This window comes from Triticum dicoccoides, chromosome 2A (genome assembly GCF_002162155.2).
Source record: "Triticum dicoccoides isolate Atlit2015 ecotype Zavitan chromosome 2A, WEW_v2.0, whole genome shotgun sequence".
NCBI lineage: Eukaryota > Viridiplantae > Streptophyta > Magnoliopsida > Poales > Poaceae > Triticum > Triticum dicoccoides.
In genome coordinates, this window is record NC_041382.1 from 24,836,235 (window position 1) to 24,860,376 (window position 24,142).

Below are 24,142 nucleotides of genomic sequence, written 5' to 3' on the forward strand. Positions count from 1 at the left end.
TTGTTTTTTTCCAGTTTTTTGTTTTGTTTTCTGCATTATTTATTTTCTTTTGTATTTTACTTTATTTTTTTAATTCTTTTTGCTTTTAGGTTAGCAAAATTATAAACTTTCTGTTAGTGCCATTAGTTTTCAAATTTTAATAGTTAAAATTTGAATTCTTTGAAATTTATGTGAATCACAAGTTTGTGATTAACTTTACTAAAAAAATGAACATAGATGCACCTATAGAGAAAATTCGATCTAAATTCATAATCAATTTCTATGAATTTCAGAGAAATTCATGATGGATTTAGGTCAAATTCCCTATATAGGGCATCTATTTTCACTTTGAGAGGAGCTCAACAAGGCAGAGAGGGACAGGCTTATAAACCGGTGTGAGTGCCCTTCGGTTGGCGAGGTGGGACTAAACTCTGAGCGCAACAAGGACCAACCCTTTAGTCCCGGTTTGTGGCACAAACCGGGACTAATGGTCATGGGCCAGGGGCAAGCCCTATTTTTTCCATTTTTTTGTTTTGTTTTTTGCATTATTTATTTTCTTTTGTTTTTTGCTTTATTTTTTAATTCTTTTCTCTTTTTGTTTTAGCAAAATTATAAAATTTCTGTTAGTGCCATTAGTTTTCAAATTTGAAAACACTTTTTTTGTGTTTTTGTTTTCTTTGTTCCTTTATTTATTTTATTTTGTTTCTACTTACAACAAAATACTTATTGTTGCTATTTTTATTTTTTTCCAGTTTTTTTGTTTTGTTTTCTGTATTATTTATTTTCTTTTGTTTTTTACTTTATTTTTTAATTCTTTTTGCTTTTAGGTCAGCAAAATTATAAACTTTCTGTTAGTGCCATTAGTTTTAGAAAAATTATAAACTTTTTGTTAGTGCTATTAGTTTTCAAATTTGAATAGTTAAAATTTGAATTCTTTGAAATTTGTGTGAATCACAAGTTTGTGATTAACTTTACTAGAAAAATGAACATAGATGCACCTATAGAGAAAATTCGACTTAAATTCATAGTTTTCAAATGAACTCTGAAAAAGTTGGCATAGCATGTGCATGTACAAAACGGATAATGGTATCATACTCATCTGTTACAAAGTTGGCATGGTATCATCATAATAGTTGCGGGAGAAAGTCTTCACTTTTTCTTCGCTGGAGTGATTTTTGCTTATTGCGCCATAAACATGGATAATCTTCATCGATTATCAGGATGCTTGGGTCAGGCTTGACTTTGAAGGGAGGAATTTCATGAAACTTTTCATAATATTCAGACATGTCTGTCTTGCCCTCCACTCCCAAGATGTCCCTTTTTCATGAAAGAACTATGTGGCGCTTTGGCTCATCGTATGATGTATTCACTTCCTTATCTTTTCTTTTTATCGGTCTGGTAGACATGTCCTTCACATAGATAACCTGTGCCACATCATTGGCTAGGACGAACGGTTCGTCAGTGTACCCAAGATTTTTCAGATCCACTGTTGTCATTCCGTACTGTGGGTCTACCTGTACCCTGCCTCCTGACAGATTGACCCATTTGCACTTAAACAAAGGGACCTTAAAATCATGTCCGTAGTCAAGTTCCCATATGTCCACTATGTAACCATAATATGTGTCCTTTCCCCTCTCGTTTGTTGCATCAAAGCGGACACCGCTGTTTTGGTTGGTGCTCTTTTGATCTTGGTTAATCGTGTAAAATGTATTCCCATTTATCTCGTATCCTTTGTAAATCAATACAGTCAAAGATGGTCCCCTGGACAACAAGTACAACTCATCACAAACAATGTTGTCACCTCTGAGACGTGCTTCCAACCAACTGCTGAAAGTCCTGATGTGTTCACATGTAATCCAGTCGTCGCACTGCTCTGGGTGTTTGGAGCGCAAACTGTTCTTGTGTTCATCGACATACGGGACACCAAGGTAGAGTTCTGTAGAACTGTGTAGTGTGCTTGAGACCAAGAATATCCGTCCCTGCATATTATTGAGTCACTACCAAGAGTGCCTTTTCCAGTCAGTCTCCCCTCATACCGCGATTTAGGGAGACCTATCTTATTAAGGCCAGGAATGAAGTCAACACAAAACCCGATGACATCCTCTGTTTGATGGCCCATGGAGATGCTTCCTTCTGGCCTAGCGCGGTTACGGACATATTTCTTTAGGACTCCCATGAACCTCTCAAAGGGGAACATATTATGTAGAAATACGGGCCCCAGAATGACAATCTCGTCGACTAGATTAACTAGGACGTGCGTCATGATATTGAAGAAGGATGGTGGGAACACCAGCTCGAAACTGACAAGACATTGCGCCACATCACTCCTTAGCCTTGGTACGATTTCTGGATCGATCACCTTCTGAGAGATTGCATTGAGGAATGCACATAGCTTCACAATGGCTAATCGGACCTTTTCCAGTAGAAGCCCCCTCAATGCAACCGGAAGCAGTTGCGTCATAATCACGTGGCAGTCATGAGACTTTATGTTCTTGAACTTTTTCTCTGGCATATTTATTATTCCCTTTATATTCGCCGAGAAGCCAATCGGGACCTTCATACCGAGCAGGCATTCAAAGAAGATTTCTTTCTCTTCTTTCGTAAGAGCGTAGCTGGCAGGACCTTCATACTGCTTCGGGGGCATGCCGTCTTTTTCGTGCAAACGTTGCAGGTCCTCCCGTGCCTCAGGTGTATCTTTTGTCTTTCCATACACGCCCAACAAGCCTAGCAGGTTCACGCAAAGGTTCTTCGTCACGTGCATCACGTCGATTAAAGAGCGGACCTCTAGGTCTTTCCAGTAGGGTAGGTCCCAAAATATAGATTTCTTCTTCCACATGGGTGCGTATCCCTCAGTGTCATTCGGAACAGCTAGTGCGCCGGGACCCTTTCCAAAGATCACGTGTAAATCATTGACCATAGCAAGTACGTGATCACCGGTACTCATGGCGGGCTTCTTCCGGTGATCTGCCTCGCCTTTGAAATGCTTGCCTTTCTTTTGACATTGATGGTTGGTCGGAAGAAATCGACGATGGCCCAGGTACACATTCTTCCTGCATTTGTCTAGGTATATACTTTCAGTGTCCTCTAAACAGTGCGTGCATGCGTGGTATCCTTTGTTTGTCTATCCTGAAAGGTTACTGAGAGCGGGCCAATCGTTGATGGTCACGAACAGCAACGCCTTTAGGTTAAATTCCTCCTGTCTGTGCTCATCCCACGTACGTACACCGTTTCCATTCCACAGCTGTAAAAGTTCTTCAACTAATGGCCTTAGGTACACATCAATGTCGTTGCCTGGTTGCTTAGGGCCTTGGATGAGAACTGGCATCATAATGAACTTCCGCTTCATGCACATCCAAGGAGGAAGGTTATACATACATAGAGTCACGGGCCAGGTGCTGTGATTGCTGCTCTGCTCCCCGAAAGGATTAATGCCATCCGCGCTTAAAGCAAACCCTACGTTCCTTGGGTCCTTTGCAAACTCATCCCAGTACTTTCTCTTGATTTTTCTCCACTGCGACCCGTCAGCGGGTGCTCTCAACTTCCCGTCTTTCTTACGGTCCTCACTGTGCCATCGCATCAACTTGGCATGCTCTTCGTTTTTGAACAGACGTTTCAACCGTGGTATTATAGGAGCATACCACATCACCTTCGCAGGAACCCTCTTCACGGGGGGCTTGCCGTCAACATCACCAGGGCCATCTCGTCTGATCTTATACCGCAATGCACTGCATACCGGGCATGCGTTCAGATCCTTGTATGCACCATGGTAGAGGATGCAGTCATTAGAGCATGCATGTATCTTCTACACCTCCAATCCTAGAGGGCATACGACCTTCTTTGCTGCGTATGTACTGTCGGGCAATTCGTTATCCTTTGGAAGCTTCTTCTTCAATATTTTCAGTAGCTTCTCAAATCCTTTGTTAGGCACATCATTCTCTGCCTTCCACTGCAGCAATTCCAGTACGATACCGAGCTCTGTGTTGCCATCTTCGCAATTGGGGTACAACCCTTTTTTGTGATCCTCTAACATGCGATAGAACTTCAGCTTCTCCTTTTGACTTTCCCATTGCGTCCTTGCATCGACAATGACCCGACGGAGATCATCATCATCGGGCACATCGTCTGGTTCCTCTTGATCTTCAGCAGCTTCACCCGTTGCAGCATCATTGGGCACATCGTCTAGTTCCTCTTGATCTTCACCAGCTCCCCCTGTTGCAGCATCACCGTATTCAGGGGGCACATAGTTGTCATTGTACTCTTCTTCTTCGCCGTCTTCCATCATAACCCCTATTTCTCCGTGCCTCGTCCAAACATTATAGTGTGGCATGAAACCCTTGTAAAGCAGGTGGGAGTGAAGGATTTTCCGGTTAGAGTAAGACATCGTATTCCCACATTCAGTGCATGGACAACACATAAAACCATTCTGCTTGTTTGCCTCAGCCGCATCGAGAAACTCATGCACGCCCTTAATGTACTTGGAGGTGTGTCTGTCACCGTACATCCATTGCCGGTTCATCTGCGTGCATTATATATAATTAAGTGTCCAAATTAATAGAAGTTCATCATCACATTAAAACCAAAGTACATACATAGTTCTCATCTAAAAACATATAGCTCTCCAGAGCATCTAATTAATTAAACCATACATTGAAACTATGTAAAACATTCCAATGCGAAAACAAATGCGATCATAATCGCAACCAAGGTAACAATTGATCCAACGGCATAATGATACCAAGCCTCGGTATGAATGGCATATTTTCTAATCTTTCTCATCTTCAAGCGCATTGCATCCATCTTGATCTTGTGATCATCGACGACATCCGCAACATGCAACTCCAATATCATCTTCTCCTCCTCAATTTTTTTATTTTTTCCTTCAAGAAATTGTTTTCTTCTTCAACTAAATTTAACCTCTCGACAATAGGGTCAGTTGGAATTTCCGGTTCACATACATCCTAGATAAATAAAATCTATGTCACGTTGGTCAGCATAATTTTCATAAACAATAAATGAACCAATAGTTATAAAGATAATATATATACCACATCCGAATCATAGACATGACGAGGGCCGACGGGGGCGGATACCAAAACCATCGCACTATATAAGATGAAATAATAAAAGTAAAAAAATAATACAATCATCTATGTAAACATACAAGTAAGAATATTTTTTGCTTTCAGAAAGAAGATAAGAACAAGAGGCTCACCACGGTGGTGCCGGCGATGAGCTCGGCGCGGGTGATCGACGGCGGTGAAGACGGGGACGGGGCGTGACGGACCGCTAAACCTAGACAGATATTGAGGAAAATGGAGCTTGGAGGTCGAGCTTGGAGAGGAGAAAGCTTAAGTAGTGTGGCTCGGGCATTCTATCGAACACCTTGTGTGCATAGGAGGTGAGCTAGAGCACCACCAAGCCCTCTCCCCCTTGGCCAGAAAAAACAGAGCAGTGTGCTCTGCTCTTACGCGAGGGGGTATATATAGGCACCTCATTGGTCCCGGTTGGTGGCATGAACCAGGACTAAAGGGGAGCCTTTGGTCCCGGTTCAAGCCACCAACCGGGACCAATGGTGGTGGGCCAGGAGCGAGGCCCATTGGTCCCGGTTCGTCCCACCAACCGGGACCAATGGCCCACGTGGCCCGGCCGGCCCCCTGGGATCACGAACCGGGTCCAATGCCCCCATTGGTCCCGGTTCTGGACTGAACCGGGACTAATGGGCTGACCCGACCTGGACCTTTGCCCCCTTTTCTACTAGTGAAGGAAGAAAATAAAATAAAACTCAAACATAATCAAAATAATGAATTATTCTAAGAAATAGTGAATTAGTGACATTGGTATTACCCTTTGAGAGGAAAGAGGATAAAAAGAAAAAGAAATAATGGTAAAATTTGCACACAATTTACACAGTAATTGCATTTATTATAATATGCAAGATTAGACATGCAAAAGTGGAGTTTTCCCAAAAACATGTTTTCTAAAATGAAACAAATTAGTATCATTGGTATTACCCTTAAAGAAAAAAGAAAATAATAATAATAATAATAATAATAATAATAATAATAATAATAATAATAATAAATTGCACATAATTTACAAAAAAAATGCATTTTTTAGAATATGCAATAATAAGCATATAAAAGTGGTTTCATAGAACAAAAGTTTCCTAAAAAGGAATAAATTAGTGACATTGGTATTGCCTTTAAAGAAGAAACAAAATGAAACAAAAATAAAATTAATGAAATTTTTCTAAGGAAGAATGAATTAGTGACAATGGTATTACCTTTAAAAAAGAAATAAAATGAAACAAAATCAAAATAATGAAGTTTTCTAAGATAGAATGAATTAGTGACATTGGTAGAAACAAAATGAAACAAAAAATAAAATAAAATCAAAATAGTAAAGTTTTCTTAGAAAGAATGAATTAGAGGCATTTACACGACATAATAAAGAAGGCAGAGAGAAGAGACAACGAAACACGCTCGGACTCGTTCATTCACATGATGGAGAAAATTCGCAATTTTTTTTAATTTATACGAAGATGAGCTTTGCTCGCTTGATTTCAGAGGGTGTTTGTTTTCAGAGACTTATTGGTTCAGGGACTTAAAAATGTCCCTATAAGTCCCATCTAAACCAAACAGGAGGGACTTATAGGGACTTAAAGTGGGCATTTGGGACTTATGAAATAGGACTCTCAAGGAGGGACTTATAGGAACTTATAGTTGTAATATGGTCTTTTAGTTCATGTTAAGTCCCAAGAACCAAACAGGTAGGGACTTTTTAGAGACTTGAGACTTAGGGCCTATTCGGTTTGGAGGATTTTCATAGGAAACACATATGAACAAGGATTCCAGAGGAAAATTTCCTATAGATGCATTCGGTTTGTAGGAAATGTGTACAGAAATATCGTAGGAATACTATTCATTTCCTCTGTTTTTGAAGGAAATTACACATCCACTCAAAGCTCATTTTACGCGTAGGAACGAGGCGAGTCAAATTCTTAGGATGGCAAGTGCCATGCTATAAAATTCCTATACTAGTTCTAATTCCTACATTATGAAATCCTCCAAACCGAATGAGCCCTTATAAATTGGGACTAAAAAAAGTCTTAGGATTTATGAACCAAATAGGGCCTCAATTACTCTGCACTAGCAAGCCCCATTAATGATCTCGGCGGCCGCGTCACCTGTCCTGCACGCACTAGCTGCAAGTTGCATACATGCACGTGGTAGTGTAGGTCTGTGTGCATAGTTTAGGAAAAGAATTTGACTGACCCTAATTGTCTTTTCAGTCGGGTGATGTATAGCTAAAGCGTTTTTTAAAAACACTTGTGTGGAATGGAGGATAAAGGTCGAGGGTAGTGCCGTCTGGAAGGCAAGTGTGGGGGTGCCCTGCTCCCCCTAAGATACGAGTTTTCGCATGAAGAGTCGCGGCGAAATCTCTGGCAACGCTTGAAAATAGACATAAACGAACACTGGAGGTGTCTAATATATGTGCTTTATGTGGTTTGGAATGCGAGGACACATACAACGCCCTATGCTGTTGCCCGTTGGCCCGACAACTATGGACGGCGATGGCGCGTACATGGAGTATGCCCAAGCTGGAGACCGTCGTCAACACTGAGCCGGAGTGGATCATCCACCTGCTGGACCAATGCAAGAACGAGGAGAGACTCCCTGTGGTGATGACACTTTGGCGCCGGAGCTGGTATGTACGTAATGAAGTATACCACCACAAACCTGCACCACCACTTGAGGCTTCTACCAGATTCCTGTCCGGCTACATCAATACGCTGTTGTACATCCAGCAAAATCCATCCGATGACGTTGCCAAGGGGAAGGGAGTGATTACTTATGGTGGCCGAACGTGGATGGTGCATGGAAGGAATAGGAGGGAACAGGAGGTGCTGGGATGATACTTCGTAATCATACAAGTGCCGTCATTTTCGCTTCTTGCCGGTTCATCCCATGCTGTACGAACGCCCTCGAGGCAGAGATGGCGGCGCTCATGGAGGGAGTGACTCTGGCTATGGAGCGGAGCCCGGACAGGTTGATAGTGGAGACGGACTGCTCAACGGCGGCTCACATGGTCAGGGACACCGAAACCAACAGGGCTCCAGTGGCGGCCATGGTTGGCGACATCAAGCAGATCCTAGCTGTCCGGCCACATGAAATAGCGGTGATTAAACGAGAGCAGAATAAAGCTAGCCACGTTCTCGCACAAATGGGCCGTTTACTGCCCAAAACTGCTGTTTGGCTTCATTGTGCCCCTGATGAGGTTGACATCTTATGTCAACAGGATTGTAATGACTCTGGTTAAGTAATGAAAGTTTCATTCTGCACAAAAAACAAGGTTGAGGGTAGACGAAAACGAGGATCGCTGCCCACGGGTGCACATCCATCACGAAGTACCACAGGAGAATATCCGGTACTCCCAACTCTTAGGGTGCTCCCGGGGCTCCAAACTCGGTAGGACATTTTTAAATGTTCGAAAGATTCTGAAAAAGATCCAGCACACGGACACAACATCATTGTATGTTGTCACAAATTTTGAAATCAAAATCTGAAACATAGCTTGAGAAACATAAATGACAAATTCGACAGTAGATAGTACACAACATAAGTTGGGCTTTAGATTTGACCCATTATCACATTTATGCCAATATTGTTATTTTTCTATCTCAAGCAATGTTTTGAATTTTGATTTGAATTTTTTTTACAACATAAGTTGATGTTGTGTCAATGTGCTAGATTGTTTTTAGAATTTTTTGAACATTTAAAAATGTGCTACCGAGTTTGGAGCACTGGGAGCATCCTAAGGGTGGGAGTATCAGATATTCTCCCAAAGTACCAATTCGGCCATGACAATGGAGCCCGCAGGGACACTGCTTCCGTAGGCGTGTGCGAATTTAGCTGTCGGGGATGATGCATCAAAGATGACGACGCTGTTTGACAAGATAAAAAACACAATTTATAGTACTAAACCATAAAGCAATTTTCATTGTCAAAATGGCCTTTGGTGGCCGAGCTACCTACAGGCCAGAATCAGCCCCGTCAATGCTCGTCACGATCGGTGCCAACCGTGCATGACATTCCCGTATATTAACTGTATTCGTAGAAGAAAAATACGGATTTATGGTTATCCAACTTGCGTTATCATGTAAATACGGCCACTTCGCTCGTATCTAGCCGTATAGCCTGCCCATGTGACGCGCCAGCCTGACGGAGGCCCACCTGTCAGTGGCAAGGAGTGCACAAGGGGTTGGGTGACTAGCACACCGTTTTTCTTTTCAGAAAAATCCCTACATAATTTATTTAATGACGACAAAAGACGTCAAATATAATGAAAAAAGGATGGGGTAGATTGGGTTCGAACCAACAACCTGTTTTTTTACGGCATCGAACCAACAACCTGTTAATTAAACAATTACATCCATCCCACCAGTGCTGCCCGATGTTGTACATGCACAACTAAAATCTATTTGATTACACACAAAAGCACGTCAAGTTATTCTAAAAAAAACATGTCAAGTTTGTCTAGATTAATCAGATAAATAGACGCACATGTCTAACTGGTAATTTAGGGGTGGGGTCACTAGTCGGTGTGATACTAACAACAGGTTAGGCTAACCAGGTAACTAGACTAATCTACACAGGGCCCACCTGTCAGTGGGTCAACCAAAAATTTGTAACTTGGGCGCATGGATAATTCCGCAGGGAAAAAAGGGGCCCAATGGATTCCATTCGTCGACCTCAAGTGTGAAACCGCAGGAGCTAACAACTACACCAAGTACCTATAATTGTCTAAAAGATAAACAATAAATTTTATATTTGGCAATGGAACTACTCGTATTCAGGGTTTTTTCTCCCGGACTGAATTTCTGATAACAGATAAGTTACCAGAAATTTTTGTGGTCCCCGGAAAACTATGTTATTGCCTGAATTTTTTAATTTAAATGACAGAAACCATGTCAAATATATATCTCTCATATGCATACAGTATCAGAACGACAATGAATTGAACTTGCGATTTTTCAAATTTGAATTTCATTTGAATTTTTTGGACAAAAGGTGAGATTTTTTGGAACCGGTTTTCTGGCTGAACGTGGGGAAAATGGAATATAAAAAGAATCTGCGTCCATATTAAAGAAGGCACATCTCTTTATAGTCACGAGTATGTAGCTAGTGCGTGTGCGTATACGATGTCTAGAGTTCAATTCTCCTCAAATATTCTTTGCGATTAAGTTGTACCCACATGTGTTATTGAAAGGCTATTGCTTAATAAAATACAGAACAAGGGGTGTTTCTGTAAAATAAAAATATGCGCGCCTCGTTCAAGCTGTTCCCAATCATTGACAATGGGCATAGCCACAGGGGCGGCGCCAGTGTGGGGTCGTGTAGGGGAGGTCGCCCCGGGTAAAATTTTCGTACCTAGGGTACCCACCCTACTACTTCAGCCAGCGACACCATGGGAGCGAGAGTCAGGAGGTTCGGTCGTAGTCTGCCAGGTCGACTCGGCCAGGAAGATGAGACAGAGAAGAAAACGATTCGTTAGATGGGCCAGCAAGCAAATAAAGGCCCAACTGAATAAGAGCCCATTATTGTTGTTCCCAACTGCTACGATTTCCAATCCACACGGATCCGAAAAGCCGATCAGGGCATTGCGATCACGGATGCACGCACGCCGCCTCGCCGATGTTGCGTGGTGGAGACGGCCAGACGGGGATCCCTCTGTTCGTGCTGCTCAGTGCGCCATACACACGGGAGATGACATCGCCACCGTCGCTGCCACGTGCCCCGCTAAAAATTACAAGCGAGCAAACAACATCGGGTTCTTCGACTCTCCCCCAATCTTCTCTTCTTTCGTTCTAGGTTTGTAGTATCTTCTCACATTGGCCTAATTCTTGAAAATTGGATACTGAAAAGAGAATTGCTGGGGTTGAAGAACAGAAAATTGTTGAGCATTTCCATGGCATACGGAACACTAGTGGCCATCTACCAAATCTTCCACGTATAACTACAACTTGGTGGTAAATACTTGTCTTATATTTTGTCTGAACAAGTGTTATTTATGCTAGACTTAATATAAATTTTCAATTATACCTAGTTCTTGAATTTGAAGCTGCTTTGGAAAAATAACTATGTTGATTGTCTTGTCTGAATGCGTACTACTCCCTCCGTCCTAAAATTCTTTCTTAGATTTGTCTAAATGCGGATGTATCAAGTCACATTTTAGTATTAGATACATCCGTATCTAGACGAATCTAAGACAAGTATTTTGGGACGGAGGGAGTACTACTTGACAAATTACTTGTGTTAATGATTGCATTGTGGCTTCATTTTTTTTCTTTAAAAGTCCACCCCAGGTAACATGAAATCCTAGATCCCCCACTGCATAGCCACGCTGACATGCCACATCGGCGCAGGATACGTCTGAATACAAGCAAAGTAACCGTATTTGCGTAAGGACGCAAGTTAGATGATCATAAATTCGTATTTTTAAAGTTTTAACACCAAACTAAACATTGAACGTAAGTTATATGACTGCATATGATATTATCTCTTTTGATATTCTGCACGGGCTCAGTACACCAGCAAACACCGGAGTGCAGCACAGCTCCACGTCGCCGTCAACCATGCATCACTCCAGTTTCATGTACGCGGCACGGGAGTTGGCTCCGTCAACATGTGCCATGCCAGTGTGACTGTTCCTTACCGTCAGAGTCCAGCAAGAGCCTTTTGAGTTGTTGACGACCACACCCTCTGCATCTCCATCCTCTCCTACAGCTGCAGCGGTCGTATTTGAGGAGCCATGTCGTTTGAGTCACCACCGACCTTCCTCTCACCATTGCGGTACAAGGCAACATTGGCTTCCACCGATCGGAACTGGTCTTCGGCGTTGCTGCTGTCCATGGGTTCAGAAGAAATCACCTCAGCGGAGCGCCGGCCAGCTTCATGGATGGAAGCAACCACATACTCAGACAACATTCCGCCACCCAAAATATCACCCGCATCTAGCCTAGGAACCAACCTGGAGCACACACACGATTCTCAATCAGCCAGATCCAAACCAACAACTGGAGACGAAAGGACTCAAGGACAAATCGTTGCGAAATCAAGGAATAGGATAACCAAGTCAAAACAGATTTCAGTTTGGAAGAAGAGCATGAGAAATTACGCGGGGCAAACTGGTTCACCCTGAATCTGCTTCTTCAAAGAACAACTCGAGTCCATCCATGGTGAATGGTCGCCCCGCACAGCTACGACAAGGGAAGGGGATGAAATCATCTGACCAATGGAAGAAAAAGCACGGCTTCTGAGGTTAGGCTAGCCTGCAGCGCCAGACGGGCCCAGAATTAACATCGCACCACCCCACATGTGCTAATTTTAAATCAGCCCATCAGGCTCACAGTATCTCCAATAGCCGCGCCAAAAGGCGCGCGCGGTAAACTTAGTTTTTAGCGCGCGCTGGACGGTTTCGCGCGCTCCAGCGCGCGCAGGAAAGGGCGGCAGCCCACGCGCTACTTTTGACGCGCCGCTTCCGGCGCGCCTATAAATTGCGGCGCTCGCCACGCGCCTATCCACACTGCCACACGCGTCTCATAGATTCTTCGCAGCTCCAGCGCGTCCACCGCTTCCTCTCCTTGCCGCTCCAGCGCCCGCCACCGACGAGCCACCATGCCGCCGCGCCGCCGAGGAGCATCGGGCTACCGCGGCGTCCGCCAGCGCCCCAACGGCTGGTACTTCACCGAGATTCGGTCCGGCAACGTCCGACTCGCCCTCGGTACATTCCGGACCTCGCACGAGGCAGCACGCGCCTACGACGTGACGGCGTGGCGCCTGGACAGGCCGCGTCAGCAAATGAACTTCCAGGAAGTCCAAACGCGCCAGCAGGCGCAGGACGTCGCCCCTCCGCCTCGTCTTATCACGGACCAGGACTATGCGGAGCACGCTCGGCGGTAGCGCCGCCTCCTCGTCGTCGAGGAGGACGAGCGGGCCATGGCGGAGTGGCGCCGGCGCCACCCGAAGGACGTCGCCAACGAGGAAGCCTTCTGGGCAAGGCGCCGCGAGGAGACGGCAAGGTGCCGCGCGGAGCGGTTGGACAAGCATCAGCAGAAGGCCCTGGCGTTATCGGAGTGCCAAATCGTTGAAAATGGTGGGTAGTCAATCTTTTCGTCTAATGATGACCGTTGGGAAGACATGTGGCTCGATACCTCGAGCCAGACCAGCAAGGATGGCGATGATGATGATGATGATAACAACGACTGGTAGTAGGCTGTAGTTACACTATGTAGTTGCACTATCTAGTAACTTTTTAAATGTTGCACCGTAGTTTTTTATCTATCTATGCTATGAAACTATGTAAAATATCTATGTATTGTTTTCATCTATGAATTTTATTTATCATTTTATTAAAAAAATGTACGCAATGTTTAGCGCACGCTGCATTTTAGCGCGGCAGCTGGAGCTACACACACGCGCTCAGTTTTAACACGGCTGCTGGAGCCAGCGTTGCCGGCCGCGCCAAACCAGGCGAAGGGCGTGTGGCAAATGAGTTTTTAGGGCGCCGCGCGTTGTGCGGCTGTTGAAGATGCTCTCATGACGTGCTTGTGTATCCCCTACGCAATCCGCGGTCCACATACAAAGCTAGCACACCAGTGCATGGCACGCATGTATTTCAACTTAACAGCTACTAACGTATATGCACAGAGAAAAGAAACGAGCACACATCGCGCTATACTGCACGGCCCGAGGTAGCGGCCTGCAGGTAGCTCGGCCACCAAAGTGCCACTCTCTTTTAGTTAGGCTACTAATATTTTTAAGTTGAATGCTTTATAATTTGTACTAAGTGTTATCTTAGTTAGAGCAATGCTATCTCAGTACAAAATTCATAGTAAACACTAAAAAATCAGTGGATTATCAAATCCACTGTAAATATGTAAGACATATTTGACCAGAAAATCATAAAGTGATGTGCAAATGATTAAGTGACAAGTTCCTTGCGAACATCTTGTGTATTCTAGATTTGTTTATTTGTATGTGTCTAATCAAAGACAGCTATCAAAATATTTCATCTATCATATACTTTTGAGATCTCTAATAAGATATTTAAGAACACACACAAAGTGATATACACGACATTCATGCAATAGTTATAAATTAATCTAAGAAGGTGTAATGTGTTCACTTTAAATATTTTTTAAGGTGTAATGTGTTAAAAATGAATTATTTATTATAAAACAAAGTGTAAATTTACCGTACTATATTACAATGTTTTTTATTTGATAAAAATATATGTATTAAGTATTAAAAATTAGTATAAATGATTATATTTATTATGATTAATGTATGGCCAAATATTTGGTTGAGCCGGTCGCTCAGAGCAAAATGTGTAGTTTGTGCATAAACGCCCTAAACTTCATAATGCACACCCATGAGTATCCTCCTCATGTACAATAACATATACCGACCGCCGCTAAAGTGATGGCAGCATTTCACACAACAAAAATAGCCACAAACGACAGTAAGAGGCAAGTTATTTAGGGGTATCGATCGAGGTGCATGAACTCCTGATATAGAATATACAAAAGGTATTTGTATATATATGAGGTCGGAGCACCTTAACCAAATAATCATTATAAAGTGTTTTTGCAAAAAGAAAACCTTAAAATTCGATTCATTATGATTGCTCCATGCAGGGGCGGGCCCAGGAATTGAGGACTGTGTATTTAAAATTTTAAATCTTTTTTTGAAAGCCTATAACCTCCTTTTGATGCGTATAACATATTATCCTAATTCTAATAAACTATATAAAAGATATCACATAATATATTATATTGATAAAAATGATAATAACTTGGTACTATTCAACATTAAGAAGTAAAAAAATTGTTCAACAATTTATAAACATTCTAACATTACGTATTCAAATGGCAAATTGCAAATTCTCATGTCTAAACAATTCATAATTGACTACAAACTAGTCTCTAGTTTCACTATAATTAAGTAGAAATGCAACTGGTCAGTGGTCAAACTAATTTACTTGGTCTTATATTTCTGTACTGCAGCCTGTTGAACAAGATGGGAACAAAATCGAGGGCCTATTGTCTGAATCCAGTTCGATAGTGACAGAAAAATTCAGTTAGAACACTTTGTATAGTTGAATTCGGGGTTAAAGGATTAGTATGTGTAGTTAGCGATTATTACCTTCAAAAGCTAAATTCGGGTTGTGGCTTTGAATTGAATCAATTACTGCCCCTGATTCATTCACGCCTGCTAACCCACCACCTACTGTAGTTTGCAGAGATCAGAAACTTTAGAATAAAAAGGCGGCGAGAGATCTGGGTTGGATTCTCCATGCGCGTCTGAGCCGCCACGCGCACCTGCGATCCATCGCCGATCAGGCGACGGCAGCTCTGGGCCCTGGCCGCCGTGCGGTGTCGTCGTGCTGATCAGTCGGTTGGCGGCACGGGTCGCATGTGGTGCGCAGAGAACTGGAGAACAGGGGAAGGGCGGCACTGCCGGTTCGTGTCCTTTGATCGATCGATGTTTTTTTCTTAAGGTGATGATCGATCGATGGGTTATTTTTTCTGGTGTGTGCTGCAGTGATTTGGGCCATGTCGTAGTGTGGTGAGCGGGAAATACGATGGGGTGCGTCTAGTTTTGGGCTGAAATCCACGTTCTCGGCTATTAGTATCGTTTTTTCCTTATAAAACCCAGTATTTATACTATATATACCTAGTTTTTTTACAAAAATAATGGGTATTCAAGTGAATATCCTTGAATTGAGGTGGGCCCGCCCCTGGCTCCATGCCGCATGATTTTCCTGACCTCGTTAAGCATTTGTCATTGTTGTCTTCGACTACAACAACTAACCATGTCGCATCCTGGTTTCGTGAAGAGCTAGCCGATGACTCTGATGCGATTTCGATATCCTTATCGATCATCTTTTTTCCTGACAAAAGTCTTATGACCAAACGATCCTTCACATATTGATCTAGGTCGAACATACCGCTTCTCCCTAATATTTGTCCATATCACACACTTTTGAGGCTCTTGGGTCTCATTTGTCCCTCCATTTACTCTACATCCATAATGAATTTTACATCAGTCATATTATAATGATTAGTAAAAATAATACAATAAATTTTAAATCATTTGTTATATTTAAAACCCAGTGAAAATCCTAGCAATGTATATGCCTAAACACTTACCTTTTACCAATTTTTTTACTTTTCATATTTACTAAAGTGTGATGTACCTCTACTCTTATAAAAAGTACAGTTGGTGATGATAGTGTGTCTGCCATCTGTCGTTTTCGGCCTTTTGATCTGCATCGAACGCGTGTGAGCCAAGTTTTAGAAAATTTGCAAAATGACGCCCGCACTGCACCCCACATTTACACAAAGTTCCTCAGTTTCTATCTCCCGCCCTCCCACCCAATCCATCCAATCACGGCTCCTATCTACCACTCCGGTGCTGGCGCCGTCCGCCGCCAAACCTCTCCTGCCTCCTCCGCCCGCTCCCATCCACGGCGGTGTAGCCACCCGCCACATACTACTCCTTCTCCTTCCCCGATGACACACTTCACAAGAAGGTTGTCCCCTTCAAGTACGACCCTCTCCCAAAGGACCTTCATGACGTCTTAGTGGCAGCGCCACCCACAAGCTCCGCCATCCCATCCCACCACAGAAGTGCTGACAAGATTCCTCGCATGGCCTAGCCCTATATGGTCGTCGCCACTACTGTTTGCTCCTTCCCTGCCCCCTCTTCATCCCTCATTCAGTTCAGCCATGACCACTCCTTTCCACAACCAGCCCCCTTGTCCGTTTGGGCCGCGATGTGGCCGCCACCTACATCGTTGTTGCTTCTCTGCAAGGTAGCCGGCCTCCTCCTCTCTAATTTTTTGGCATTGTGCAGTCAGTGTCCTCGGCATAAATTAGTGACAGTTTCTGCAAATGTACTCCTGCAGATTTGATGCCACTGGACACTGGTTGATTAGTGCGTGAAGTTGGATATATTTGACAGCAGGTTGATGGCTATTGTGCTTATTTCGGTATTATAATAGATTCAGGGATGTTTATTATTTCAGTATTATAAGTTGATACCATGGTATTAGATATCCTGTTGCTAGAATAGCTTATGAAAACGCTTTGCATTACTTATATTTCTATAGTTGTATTGGTGGCACTGGGCAGCCATCATATGTGCAGAGCAAGGTTGTTGGAAGTTACCAATATGTGTGTTGTTTGACCAATGAGGTCTCGAGAAAAGAATTATTGTATGGGTTTCAGATAAGGGAGATACACATGGACAATGGTGAAATCCCTGAATTAAGTAAACTAGATAATACCCCGCGCGTTGCTGCGGGAACTGTTAGTCTGATCCACATGATAATAGGATAAATCAAATAACTTTGTTTGCATTGTAAATAGGTGATCTTAAGATGAAAAACAGTCAATGGGCACAATACTTGGAGTATAATTATAAACATTGCCAAATGTGACTACTTTATAAGTTTGTTACTAAATATTGTGTGATATGGCATATGAAATCTCATATGACTTTTAATGTATAGAAACATGGATTCTGAAATGGAAATATTATGAAAAGTTATGTATTAGTTATTGTGTAGTATGTGTGACTCTTGTTGTAAATCAATATCCATAATCGCATACTAAGGATTTGAAAAAAAGAATGAAAACTAAACACAAATATTGGCCAGTGTAGTATCTTCCTATACTTGATAAAGTAATGGAGCTCCAGTCTTTATTAATAAGAACAAAATTAATCATGATCAGCGGAGCAAAAGAGTACTGTATCCATTTCTCTCTTTTTCTGGCCAAAGCAAGTACAGATTACTTTGTGGCAAAGTGCATGAATATAAAGAGCATGAATTTATAAAATATATAAGTACTGAGATCCAAATTTATTGCCTTGCTCCCAGAATTTGTTTGCAACAAAAAGAAATTATGCATGGAAATTTATGAACTACACTAAACAAATGAATTTTTTTACAGTTTTTGTGGTTTATGATCTTAAACATGATGAATTCTCGTTTTCAGACCTCGGACAGTAGGATTATTCTAATTGCCTTTCATTTCAGGGAATGAAAACTGAACAGAAATAGCATGGAGTTGGGAAATCAGTAGTCCATCTGTAAAGTAGTGATCTAGAACGTCTTATATTACTATACAGAAGTAGTACCATACTAAAATTACAGGATTTCAGCTGATTTCAACTCTAGCTTTTAACTTCCCATCTATCATGTATCATTGTCCTTACGATCCGTCAATGGTAGATCAGAAGAAGTTAATCCCTACAATACAGTGGGTAACTGTTCCGCAAATGAGCAATGTCTATCCATTTGTGGCAACAAAAGTATTTACATAAAATAAGATCGTGTGGTTAGAAAGCACATTAAATGTAGCTGGAGATAGTACCTACAATGAAGCAAGTAGTGAACCTCCCAAGTCCCAACATTCAAGTCTGGTGCCACATGTTCTTCATATAAATAATGGAAATAATCTGTCGTCAGTACAGAGGTCCGATTAGATGGAGGCTACCATAGAAGGCGTCACATCCAGCATCAAGAACTACATGAACATATTTTCTACTCTCTTGAATAAACTTCACGGATACTGTCGCAGAAGCATGAAGGTCTATATAGAAAAGATGTACACACATTTATTTATGACCCACAAAAAAGGTGGAGAAGAGCATAGCTAGCTAATTAAGAAGTATACATAATATAGTCTTATCAACTTAAAATCAATGAATGCAAATAGCTTACACCTAGAAGATAACCACTTTGTCAGTTCAACATATGTAAACTGCAGAACACCTGTGCAAAAAAAATAGTAGGGATTACTTCATTTAGATTTAGTACGAAGATACCGAAGCAGAGGAAGATAGATAGATCTACCATCCAGCTATGCTTAGTGAACGGAGATGAGTGGCAATTGCAAAAAAAAAAAATATAAGAAGGGGTTGAAACTTACACCAAATACATACCAGAAATAACACGTACATGCTACTGATTTTTTTGCTGATTTATGTTAAGATATATCTACCTTCCTCGAAAAGGCGCCAAAAGGATTTATGACATCCTCGTACATTTTTGGGTACTTTGTGCCTTTGCTTCAACATCTGAAAAACCACTCTGAATATCTAGGCACAACATAACAAAGGTCAAATTCTAGATAATATCAAGTAAAGTCCATCGTAAGGATTTATATTAAACCTTCTATGGTCATCTAGAAACAATCTTTCCATACAATTGAACATTATCAGCTATTATTCTTTCCAATTCTACAGAAGCATATCAGCTAGCATATCATACATCTCATTACTTAATCTGATCAGGCCCTGGGATGCACAATAATGACAATACATGGTCAGCTATGATAAATTATCAGATTGCACAAAGCAAAGATACATCACGAGATAAAATAAACATAACAGGCCTACAACTTGAAGAAAACCAAGAAAAATGACCATCTGTACCTCCTCGGTTTGACGTGGTCATGTATGAAAACAGTCTCTAACTGCAGATGGCCTTGAGCATGGAACATTGATTTGGTCTGAGGATGCATGTCTTAGATCAGTATCCCGTGGCCTGTAGCAGAAACAGAGAAGTGGGGAAACACTCATGGTCACCAGCATCCACGCGGATCTTGGGCGGAGCATCCATCCTGATAAAAACACGAAGCAGCCTCACATACCAAATGAGGAATAATTTGTTGTTGGATGATTATTACCAAATGAATCCAGCATATACACCAATCACCGAGTCAACAGACAGAAATAAGATGCAAGCTTCACTTGCGTAATATTGATCCCACGAAGGAATAAAAACAAAAAACTCTAATCGTGCTTCAGGATCCAGGCTCCTCCCACCGTCCACACGAGAGATGGCGAGTTCTTCGTGCAGAGTTGCGCCCGCGTGCTCAGGATCCATAGTCCACACGACAGCGCGCTTCAGGATCCACAGTCCGCACGGCAGCCGGCCACACGGCAACTCCGCCGAAGGGGTAGATCGTCCGCAAGCACTAACCCGTCGGCAAGGCGCTTGGGGCGGCAGAAGGATGTGAGGCCGGAGGCGCGGTTCGCTGCGAGGCAGTCGGCGGTGAGAGAGAGAGCAGGACGTGCAGAGATAACGATGGGGGGATTGCTTAAACGTGGTCTCACGCAAGAAACAGAGGGTCTTTTCGGTTCAGGAGTAACCATGGCATATGCAGCGTTTAGACTTCATCAGTTTTTGATGGAGCGGAAGAGAAAGCGACCGGCTTCAATGTCCAGGGATGGGTTCTGTAGTACAGAAGAAATATTTAATCACACAACTGAGGTGGCATGTGGGGCATATGTGGTGACGTGGATAGCTTGCATGTTAAGATAAATAGATAGTGGGGATGAACTTCTTATGTGTATATAGGATAGGATGAGTTAGTGGGTTGTTCCTATTTAGTATTGATGATGTGGCATGGTGATGATATAGATAGTGTGCATGTTGAGAGAATAGGTAGAAGTGGGGAGCAACTTCTTAAGAATGTTAGATTCATTATGAGAGTTAGTGCTCTGTTATGTGCAATCTAAATAATCTTAATTTGTTCTTTCATTTCCTCGTGAGATTACTTGTCTGCATGATGCAGTTCCGTGCCCTTCATCCACCATTGTCCTGGTTTCAGCGGCAAGCAACTTATTGCTATTACACGATTATTTATTTTACTCATCGGTGCAACTGGAGTTTTAGATGGCACAATAAAAAAATCTACAAAAACATTACTTTGCGGTTAGTCTTACAGTTTTCCTTCTTTTCATTCTAGCTTTCGCATATACTCCGTTTACTAGCATGGGGAGAGAATTTTTCCGCAAAAAAAAAAAGCATGGAGAGGGAATTGAAAGAAACTGCCCGATGCTTGATCTCCGTAATGTCCATAGGAGTTGTTCGTGTCTCTATTAATGCCTGCTGTCACTTGTTTGGAATCTGATGCAACTATGAAGTCCTGGAGTAGCAAGTCCTCTGCCAATGAAAAGGCTCTCGACATTCTATTGCTTCCAATGCTGCGGCGTTTGTGACTCCCGGCACCACCATCGATGAGCTCACTAGGTAGCGACCGCCTGCATATCACGGCATACTGCTGCCGCCGCACCTCCCAACCCTGATCTGGCAACACTAGCATCCACATGTATCTTCGCAAAACCGAATGGTGGGGCTCCTTCACCCACAGGGTAGCGGAAGAGAGCGTGTGAGGATGAAAATGATACTAGTGTTTTTTTTTCAAGTGAACTAGTAAATGTGTACGTGCGTTGTCTCCATTAGGATAAAAATTATTATTTTTTAATATGTAATAATACTAAAAATAGTGGAGTTTTCATCAAAATAATGGATACAATTCAACAAATGTTTTTTTATTGATCATTAAATGCAATTGTAAAGACCTCTATTTCAACCAGTGGTGGGTCCACCAATGAGTATAATTTTTCAAATATGTTTATTTTGATGTCACTATAGCTGTAATTTATTTAATTAGTTGGTTTACATAAAAATAAAAAGGAAAGTATATTGTTATGTCATTGCCAGTGCCATGGGTTGGCTGCATCGCCCTATCCTTATGACATGGATGATCGAGTTCGCACCATCTGGAGAAGACTGATCGAGTTCGCACAATGTAATTTTACAATGAAATAGAATAATTTGGTCCGTCATATATAAGAATCAAATTACCTATGTAACAGGGAAGTTAGCTAGATACCTATCACGTCATGTTAAAGAAATTTGCAGCAGAAAGGTGCAGCTGAATAAGCAGTTGAAGGACATGTACATATTTCCCTTCATATTTTTTACATGGGCATTGCCCTTGGGCCAATTCATGAATTCAACACTCCTTTTCTTTTTTGCCGCCCACACCGCTACCGGCCGCTGCCACCTCCGATGTTCCTGGCTGCCAGCTCCTCTACTTCTTCCAGACCTGCTGCTCCCGATAGCTCCCCTTGCACTACCCTAGGCCACTGCCTGCATTGCTTCTACTGCCGTCTGCAGCCTCCAAGGTCGCCGTTGATGTTTGGTGTTGGTGATGTTGATGACGGTCGGCATCTTGTGGCAGTTGAGACACACCCGACATGCTATAGATACAGGTTTTGTTCACTTTGTCATCGGCGCCTGAGCCTGAAGCTTGAAGCAACAGAACCTGAACTTTGCTGAATCTATAGCATGTAGCAATGTGATGTATATCATCATTGCTTGCTTGATGTTCCAATTAGCTGATGCATTGCTTGTAGTTGCTCCAATTAGTTGTAGCAATAATGATGATATACATGAGTAGATAATCAGGTTTGCACAAGAATAACTCTGTTTGCACCTGCAACATTGGTAACTCTGTTTGCACAAGAATACATGCAAAATGTAAAAGCAACAGTTGACAATAGTTACTTCAATACCAGAGCTTGATGAACAGAGACACCACACTGCAGGATCACCACTATCTTAGCAAGAACTTACGCATACTTTACTGAAACACAAATGCCACTTGAAGACAAAAGGTTAGATATTCCGGTGAAGCCAAACTAAAGAGAACTAAAATGACATCTTCATTATGTAGAAGACACTCTTAGTGTTACTTTAATGCTGAAGTAATTGGATATTGCCCAGTCTAGCAAAGAGACCTACTCCCTCTCTCTCAGTTTACAAGGCGTGCGCGTACCCCTAGGTCGTCAATTTGACCAACCTAATAGAAGTCATATATTACAAAAAACATACCATTATAAACTCCAGATGTTCTAATTTCAAACGGTATAATTTTTGTGTTATATAGTTTATAGTAGGGTGATAAAATTGGCAACCTACGCATACGCGCATGACTTGCAAACTGAAATGGAGGGAGTACCTTTTATCTATTGCTGAAGTAATTATTCACTAATGGCCGGTGTCCATGAGGATACGGGGATGGCATAGGCAAGAATTGGTGATATATAATTACCTGAATTTCCAGTGTTCGTTAGGTTCTGAAATGGTGTCCGTATCCCATTATGCTGAGAGGATGCCATAAGCAGCTGTGAATCAACACTGGACAGGAAACATCAACTTTTAAAGACATTGATAAGCGATGGTAAGATTCTTTCAAATTCATTGGCCTGCATGATTCTCGTCCTATTTGTTAAGAGAACAATCAAAACCCAAAGACAAGACATCAAAAACGCAGTTTACATCTAGACATGGAATAATAGTGGGTATGTTTGGTTTGAGCCCCATGCAGCATTGCCAAAATTTGGCATGGCCAAACCAAGGGCATGACCCAGATATTGGAAAGTCTCCGTTGTTTGGTTTGTAGCCATGTCACCTACCTTTTTCTGGCAAAAACATAGGTTTCCATTTTGGTTGAAGCCAAAAGACTTCAGAACATTTGGCAACATATATTCGGTATGTGTGTGGTTTGGTACTGAAATTCAGAGTTTAAGTGATCAGTCAACAAAAGATACTCCCGCCATTCCCTTATACAAGGAAACAAATTCAGATTACAGGTGCTAAGGTAAAATTTAATGACTGCTTTGAAAGCCAATTTTTCTTTTCATTAACCGGATTCATTAATACATCTGCATACATGCAAGGAAGGAATGGAAAGGAAGTAGCACAGTGTCATTATGACTACATGCATGCAAGTATTAAATCCAATCTCTGTCTATAAGCTCCATGTGCTAATTCGATATATGTTACTGGAGTATAACATGCAATGGAACTTATAATAGTATTGTTGCAAGCCAGACTAACTGAATTTTCAGTCGACATAGTTTTTACATATATTATTCAAGGTAATAACATCAGACTTAATATACAACATGCATCAGCTTTGTTGCCTCGTCAGTCTAATACATGTACTGTCAACAAGATGGATGGATGCAATTTCAAGCTCTAATCAACAAAAATGACAGATGATCAATTGTGTTCAAAGTTTAGGAACTAAGAGCATCTCCAGCCGCGCCCCCAAGGCCTCCCTAGGCCACTTTTTCGGCGCCGGCGCGGAAAAAACGCCCCAATCACGCCCCCAGGACACCGAAAATCGCCGGTTCGGCCCTTTTTTTCGGCCGGCGGTCACAGGCCGAACCCGGCGCACTGGGGAGCAGTTGGGGGCTCCGGCGCAAGGGAAAAGCGTGGCTGGCCCACACCG